At 38.3% G+C, this 9,124-nt stretch overlaps 1 non-coding gene across 1 annotated transcript; it reads right to left on the bottom strand.

The window, feature by feature from the left end:
- Nucleotides 1-8,751: 8,751 nt before the first annotated feature.
- Nucleotides 8,752-8,823, bottom strand: TRNAN-GUU (transfer RNA asparagine (anticodon GUU)). The gene has a single exon. It is a non-coding gene; the product is annotated as a tRNA-Asn (tRNA).
- Nucleotides 8,824-9,124: the final 301 nt, after the last annotated feature.

The following is a 9,124-nucleotide window of genomic DNA, read 5'->3' as shown; positions in this document are numbered from 1 at the left end:
CAGCAACTATTTTCTCGACCTTAGATTTATTTGACATAGAACTTAATTGAACACATCAATTCAGTCCTGACCGGGCCCGACACATAAGTCAAATCAACTATACACAACAATGCGTTTTATGACATCAATTTACTGATGCGGTTTCGAATTATCAATGTACAACCAATTAGTAAATAATAAACCATATATCTAGGTTTTAAGACCATATGATATTATCGTCTTGCGATCACTCCAAAGTGATTCCAGCAAGCGTGGGTTTATTCCAATGCTCAAAACTTGTCTACAAGCACTCATGAACGTTGTAGCAAACCTTTGCTATGTGTAATACCATTTAGACAATCTACACACCAATTCACGACAATCTTCATTCATACCTACTTCCAACATATGAACGATTGTGGACTGTTTGAATAATTCGATTATTCTTAATAAACTCAATTATTCTGGAAGTCAAAACATGCAAAGTGAAATAATAGCTAAACAATTAACATAAGACAGTAACATTACTCATAAATAATACTCTTTTATTTAATCATCAAATGGCAATTACATGTTTCTAAAACTATCTAATCTAAACTAATATCATCCTTTAGCCCAATACTCCTAGCATGCTGCAAGTGCTTAACCCTGCTCAGTCCGTTCGTAAGCGGATCTGCTGGGTTATCTTCTGATGAATCCTCTTAACCACGAGGTGTCCTTCTTCTACTCGATGTCTAATAAAGTGATATTTTCTGTCGATATGCCGAGATCTACCATGATCCCTCGTTTCCTTGGTCAAGGCAACCGCTCCTTCATTATCACAGAAAACCTCCATAGGCTCCTTTATGGCAGGCACAACTCCAAGATCACCAATGAAGTTCTTCAACCAAATTGCCTCCTTTGACGCTTCGCTCGCTGCAATGTACTCTGATTCGCACGTTGAATCAGCTACAATTTCCTGTTTGGAACTTTTCCAAGTTACCGCTCCTCCATTAAGGGTAAAGACCCATCCTGACTGCGAACGGTAGTTGTCCCTGTCGGTCTGGAAACTGGCGTCGCTGTACCCTCGCACCTTTAAGTCATCACTCCCTCCGAGGACTAGAAACCATTCCTAGGTCCTTCGAAGGTACTTAAGGATATTCTTGACCGCAATCCAATGCGCTCTACCAGGATTCCCTTGATAGCTATTGACCATGCCCAAAGCAAAAGCCACATCAGGTCGAGTACAAGTCATAACATACATGATCAAGCCAACTGCGGAAGCATAAGGTACTCGGCTCATCTCAGCTATCTCAGCTTCGGTACTCGGACTTTGAGTCTTACTCAACTTGGTATTACTTTGTATCGGTAGTTCTCCCTTCTTCGAGTTTTCCATACTAAAACGTTTTAGTACCTTATCTAAGTAAGTATTCTGACAAAGTCCTATTAGTCTCTTACTTATTTCTCTCGCTATCCTTATTCCCAAAATATAGGAAGCCTCTCCGAGATCCTTCATAGCGAAACACTTCCCGAGCCAAGACTTGACCTCCTGCAGAGTCTAGATGTCGTTTCCTGTGAGCAGTATGTCATCGACATACAAAACGAGAAAGATAACTATGCTCCCACTGGCTTTGACATATACACATGATTCATCTTCTCTTCGTATAAATCCAAACTCTTTGAATTTCTCATCAAAGCAAAGATTCCATCTGCGAGACGCTTGCTTAAGTCCATAAATGGACTTCTCAAGCTTGCACACTTTATTTGGATGCTTCGGATCGACAAAACCCTCTGGCTGAGCCATGTAAACATCCTCAGTCAACTTCCCATTAAGGAAAGCAGTCTTGACATCCATTTGCCATATCTCATAATCATGAAATGCGGCAATAGCTAGCATCACCCTAATAGGTTTTATCTTAGCAACTGGTGAGAAGGTCTCATCATAGTCAACTCCGGGAGTTTGAGTAAAGCCCTTCGCCACCAATCGTGCCTTATATGTGTGCACATTCCCATCCACGTCGGTCTTCTTCTTGAATATCCATTTGCACCCAACCGTCTTACGTACGGGCACATTGTCAACCAAATTCCAAACTTGGTTGTCATACATGGACTGAATCTCGCTGTCCATCGCCTCTTTCCATTTCGCAGACTCCGGGCCTGCCATGGCTTCCTTATAGCAATTAGGTTCATCAAGATTTATTAGTGTACCATAACTAATATACGTGTCCCCTTCAGTAGTAATATGAAAACCATAAAACTGGGGTTGAAGTCTAACTCTTTCGGAACGCCTAAGAGGTAATGACTCGTCAATGGGTTCAACCGGAGTTTCCTCCTCAGGTTGAGCGCCAACGGTAGAGGTTCCTTCATCACTCGACTCTTGAATCTCTTCAAGATCGATTTGCCTCCCACCGTCACCTTGGCTTATGAGTTCTCTCTCTCGGAAAACCCCTCTCCTCGCAACGAAGACAACATTGTCACTCGGTCTATAAAAGAGATATCCAAAGGATTTATGCGGGTAGCCGATGAAAATACATCGCTCACTATGAGGTTCGAGCTTGTCATGAGTTTCCCGTCTTACGAAAACTTCACAACCCGAAACCTTGATATGTGCCAACGATGGAGCTTTCCCTGTCTACATCTCGTGAGGTATTTTGGCAACCTTCTTTGTAGGGACTCGGTTAAGGATATGGGCAGCAGTCTCTAAGGCATACCCCCAAAATGAGATAGGTAGTGAAGCACAACTCATCATAGAACGAACCATGTCCAACAAGGTTCGATTGCGCCTTTCTCCCACACCATTTAACTGCGGTGTCCTAGGTGGCGTCAATTGTGAAACTATTCCACATTCCTTGAGATAGTCGTGGAATTCAAGACTTAGGTACTCTCCTCCTCGACCGGATCGAATCATCTTGATTTTCGTGCCTAATTGATTCTCCACTTCATTCTTGAACTCTTTGAACTTTTCAAACGTTTCAGACTTGTGCTTGATTAAGTAAATATACCCATATCTACTATAATCATCGGTGAAAGTCACGTAGAAGCGGTTTCCATCCTTTGTGGTGGATCTAAAGGGCCCACATACATCGGTATGTATGAGATCCAATAAACCCTCACCCCTTTCACAAGTACCAGTGAAGGGTGACTTGGTCATCTTTCCAAGTAAATAAGATTCACACGTGTGATCTTCCCTAAGGTCGAATGACTCCAATACTCCATCCTTTTGGAGTTGGGCTATGCGCTTCTTGTTGACATGTCTAAGACGACAATGCCACAAAGATGCCTTATCCATACTATTGGAAGAATCTATACACAACACATCATTTCCTAGGTTATCTACAACCATAACAGTCTCATAAATTCCATTATAAGGCATTGCTTCAAAGTATAAAACACCATTTAGATAAGCATAAATAGAACCATTCATATTATTAAACGAATATCTAAATCCTTTTTTAAACAAACCATGAAATGAAATGATATTTCTTGCCATATCAGGCGAGTAGCAACAATTATATAAATCTAGACCTAATCAATTACTAAGCACTAAAGAATATACTCCAATCTTGGTGATAGGTGACGATCTTCTGGTTCCCATGATTAGATTTATTCTTCCTTGCTCCACATCTCTATCTCTTCTTAGTCCCTGCATATCAGAACAAATGTGGTAACCACATCCTGTATCAAGAACCCAAGAAATAGTGTGAGATGAATTACTAGATTTAATTGTGTATATACCTGCAATAGATGGCTTGATCTTTCCATCCTTGATGGCTTGCAGATATTCTGGGCAGCTTGTCTTCCAATGCCCTATCTTGTGGCAATGATGGCACTCTGCCTCCTTCGGGTTAGGGTTGGTCTTAGCAGGATCAACTTTGGTCCCACTAGAAGAGGAACCATCTTGAGACTTTCCCTTGCGGTGGCTCTTTGACAGAGCCTTCCTCTTCTTGCCTCTTCCCTACCCTATAGCCAAAACAGGAGCAGCGGTTGGTGCAGGAGATGGTGCAATAGACTTGTCCTTTAGGTTGCTCTCAGCAGTCCTAAGGAGTCCTTGGAGTTTGCTTAGGGTGACCTCTTCCTTGTTCATGTGGTAGGTCATCCTAAATTGGTTATAGCATGAAGGCAAGGAATGAAGAACAATGCCGATGGCCAAATCCTCCCCAAAGTTAACATTTAACTTGCGAAGACGATCAACATATCGTTGCATCTTTTGCAAGTGCACAGTCAACGATTCTCCATTTCCCATCTTAGCGGTGATCATGTTGGTGATGATCTCGTAGCGCTCTTGCCTCACTCTTTGGTGGTACCTCTCCATCAAGTCTTGATGCATTTCATACGGATACATGTCCTCATAGGAGTTTTGGAATTCTTGGTTCATAGTGGCTATCATGATGCAATGTACTTTCGTTGCATCATGTTCATGTGTCTCAAAGACAGCCATCTCTTCGGGAGTAGCGATTTCCGGGTTGACATTCTCGAGATTTTCGTCGAGGACATACTCTTTGTCCTCGTAGCGTGCAATGGTGCGAATGTATCTTATCCATTCGCTAAAGTTCGTACCATCGAAGGTTACCTTTTGGCAAAGACTCATTAAGGTGAATGAGTTAGCAGCAACGTTGTTTGCGTTTGACATCTACAAATAGAAAGGACAAAGTTTGATTAGAATTGAATCCCTAATTAAACACCCAAAATGAAAAATTAGGGCTAGGACCCAACAACATTATTAACATATTAGAAAAGGGATGCCGTAATCCAATCATGCAAATAATTTGGAGGTAAGTGAATGACGATTCACTAATTCTTCACCACGAAAACATAACCTTAAGTTTTATTGAGAATTCCTAGATTTTAGAGATTCATTGAACCTTTCAATGGCATGTTTAAATCTCGATATGCCCTTCTAGTTTGTGACTGGGATACCGAGGATCACAAAGCGGGTGTGAATTACCATGCAAATCTACATGGTGCCTTCATTGTTACAATCATCTATTCAATGTGCCGGTAAACCACACACGCTCCATCGAACTATGATAAACAATGAATCACCCTTTGCCACCTTTGCTTAGAACCAATTAGTGTGTGGTAAACCACACACGCTCCACTAACTTCTTAGCAAGGGTGCAAAGTGCAATTTCATGGGATTGCATCAATTCACTTTTCCTAAAGTAACTAAGATTGGGAATTTTATAAAATAGTTTAGTTTCTTTATATGTTCATTATACTTATTAATGAGAAGAGAGAGTTGCCCTATCCTACCCGTTCGGATAACGACCCTCTATCGGCCAAGCAAGCGGTGGGTGTGAATGTACACCCATTAAGCGTCATTTTATAGGAAACAACCTTATACCCACCTTATAGACTGGATTCGTGAATGAGGCCTACTAACGGTAAGATTAGCATTTTAATTTTTCTTATATATATATATATATATATATATATATATATATATATATATATATATATATATATATTAAGCTTTTAATAATATAATAGTATAGGGTTGAATTTTAAACTTGTAAAACTCTAGGAATTGAAATTTAAATTCTTCTAAATTAAACTATTAATCAAAAAATTCAAATTTCAAAACTTCGGGATAGAAATTGAACTTTTCAAAACAATAGGGATCAAATAACAAATAATTCAAATTAAACAATTAATTTCATAATTATCTATATTTGACCTAATTGAATTTTAGTCATTAGATAATTACCAAATAATCGCAAATAGTCCAATATTTATCATATAAATAATCCATATTTAAAAGATTTGAAATTATCTTTATTTATGTCAAGGATAATCATTAAATTAAGTTAAAACTCAATTTTTTACATAACAAAACGATTTAGGGATCAATCTAATACAAAACAGCAACAAAATCCCCAATTATCCTCTGTCTGACGCTCGGACTCGCCGAGTCAAGCTTTGGACTCGCCGAGTAGGGCCAAGTCGCCAAGTCCAAACACTGACTCGCCAAGTTGGGTCGACAGAGGGCAAGAAAAAATGATTTTTAGCAAGTAAAACAGTTAAGCATCATATTCAATTGAAACCAATCATGGCTCTGATACCACTGATGGATTTTGGACATAAGAACTTTCCCTATGTGCACATACAACCCTATAACTTGGATCTAGGTTTCACTAATTGAACATGCAATAATTCCAAGACTTTCATGGCTAGATCTAAGAACAAAAACATATGAAAACAGATCTAGAATAATACCTTGAGTTACTTGCTTGAAACCTTCTTCTTCTTGGAGCTTAGAGTCACAAATGTCATTCCTCTAATGGCTTACAAACACCAACTAGCAAGAAGATGACTTGAGAGAGATGAGGAATAGGGAAGTCGGCTCTAGGGTTACTCCAATCACAATGATGGATGATTTCCTCAACCCTATGGGTCTATTTATATTGTGAACTCCTAGGGTTTCACCCTAAAACCCTAATTGGATAACTTAGCCTCAAAGCAATCCAAATCCTTTCCTAGATAAGGCCTTGGACGATTTCTAGGTGATCCACATCCCTAAAATCGTCCAACCCATATCCCTAAGGGTTATCAACTCAAAATACAACTTTCACACATTTGACAGTTTATGCCCCTTTATTCAATTAATCTCTTTAAGTTACCAAATTAATTCTTAATTAATTTATGACTTATATTAATCAAATAATGTTATTATTTCTCTAACATATTATTCTTATAATACATTAATAATAATATCTCTTCTCTCTAAATCACCCTATCAAGTTGCTATGGTGAAGGCAACCCAAAAGGACCATGCACAATCGGGTCAAGTACTTACCAAATATAGTTACAACCTTAAACACCAATCCAACAATTTTAGACGTTGCTAGCTGTATCGTTCATTTGATACTGGCTGGAGTCTGTATTTCCTTGTTTTAGACTCTGCTAGCTGTATCGTTCATTTGATACTGTCTGGAGTCTGTGCTTCCTTGTTTTAGACTGAGCCAGGCGTATTGTTCATTCGATACCCTCCTGGAGTCTATGTTTTACTTATTTTTAGAATTTGCAAGGCATCCCGCCTGAAGTCTATGATTTATTTACCTTTAAGCTTTGCGAGGCGTTTCGCCTGGAGTCTAGGTTTTATATACTTTTAGCCAGCAGTGTTCCTGCTGAGGAAAGATATGTTTTTCCCTTATTATTATTTTTACTTGAGGCCTTTCTCACAACTCCTTTAAAGTAAGAACTTTATGTTGATAATGATAGTACTTTTGGGGGAAATTACTCCTTAAATATAAAACAGCTGGGTCTTGGTAGAAGACTGTTTTTATTTAGAAAATATAGGATTTTCTGGAAAGGATTCTAACACTCTGTAGATTCTACACCACCATCTTTCATGAGGTTATTTTGAATAAAACTGTGTATTTATACTAATGTCATTAAATACTTATGAACTCACCAACATTATAAAAATGCTGATACTCGCTTTCAAAATAACTTGTATTCTCAGGTCGGGAGCTTTTGTGAAGTCAGCCTAGTACGAAGCTGCATATATATTATTCTCTGTATTACTTTGATGTTGCTATGAAATGTAACATATGTAAAATTATTACTATTAATGCAATGGTTGTTGTACTTTGATTATTGTACTGCATATGTTGTGATACTTGACATGACGTCACCCACCCCCGGATGTTTCCGCCGTTCCGGTTTTGGGGTGTGACAGTTGATTGCATGTTGCTCTAACTTATTTCTTGAGCATGTCCTTTAAATGTCCTAAATAAAATAAAATAAAAAGAACAAACCCAAAAATTAAATAGATCGTGGGGTAAATCTTCAAACTGAATCAGATTTGGAATCCATCTTCAAATCGAAGCAAACCTTGGAGTCAATATTTCGTTCTTTTGATCAAAAAACAAAAAACAAAGATTTAAACATCAATTTGCACAACCCATTAAAATCCAAAATCAGTTTGAAAATGGTGATAGAGTAACGTTTAGGTTTTAAGACACACACACACACACAGACACAAAGAGAGAGACCAAGAGGGAGAGATTGAGGAAAAGCTAGAATAGAAAAAGAGAGGAAGAGAGCATACCTGAAGTGGAAAAGCTCAAAGTATTTTAAAGTTGGTTATTATAGAGATGGTGAAGTCCTGCAAGAACAAGGTTAATAACATGAGTCGGTTTGAAGATCTGTAAATCAAGATCTGATGGTAGCCTCACGTGGAAATAAACTCGAAAACAATAAAAACCCTAACTAATTGGTATCCTAACAAATATTGAGTTAAGAAGGCTTACATCTTAGCATTTCGTATCTTCTTAAATATTGAGTTAAGAAGGCGTACATCAAAATAGGTTTTGGTTTTGTTATATAGTTTCCTAAATAATTGGTATCCTAACAAAATAGAATTAGTTTTGATTTTTTTTGGTGTGTTGGTAAATTGGTTATTTTTGTATAATGATTTGTTTGTCTCCAAATAATATATCATTGGTATTTTTTTTTAATTAGTTAAGTGTAAACAATAACTCAGAAATCTTAAAGGGGCCATAAGGTTGGTTTTATAATTTGTTTTGAGTTTGTTACATGAACATACTGTATTCAGGAATTACCAAGTCAAAAACCAGGGGGGCCATGCCCCCCCTAGAGGCTCTGCCATTAATATGTTTGCTTGCGATAATTGTAGCCTCTCGGGAGAATCAATCACTGCATCTTTGATGGACTGCTAGTACCAGTACAACTAAGAATTATTAATTGGATAGTTGTAAATAGCCCCATGGCTATGGAGCAAAGGAGTATCTTGGGCCTACACCGATGTGTTGACGGTGATTTTCAAATATCCTCAAGTAGGATTCGAACCTATGACCAATCGGTTAACAGCTGATCGCTCTACCACTGAGCTATTGAGGAACAACGGGAGATTCGATCTTAGAGAGTTTCATTCCCGTTCTCAACCCATGACCAATATGAGCTCGAAGCTTCCTTCGTAACTCCCGAAACTTCTTTGTAGCGGCTCCCTTCCATGCCTCATTTCACAGGGAACCCAAAGTGGCTCTAGACCAAAATCGTTACCCAAACAAGCATCCATAAATATACTTAATCTTTTTGTACCAATAAATAGAACTCATCCCCTATTATAATAAAAGAATCCTTATTCTTACGTGGCATCTTCTTAAGCTAAAGAGATTTCAAAGTAAAATGCCTAATATGC

Source organism: Lactuca sativa, chromosome 3, assembly GCF_002870075.4.
Source record: "Lactuca sativa cultivar Salinas chromosome 3, Lsat_Salinas_v11, whole genome shotgun sequence".
Lineage (NCBI taxonomy): Eukaryota > Viridiplantae > Streptophyta > Magnoliopsida > Asterales > Asteraceae > Lactuca > Lactuca sativa.
The sequence above is the reverse complement of the archived record's forward strand: the minus strand, read 5'-3'. Positions and strand labels throughout refer to the sequence as shown.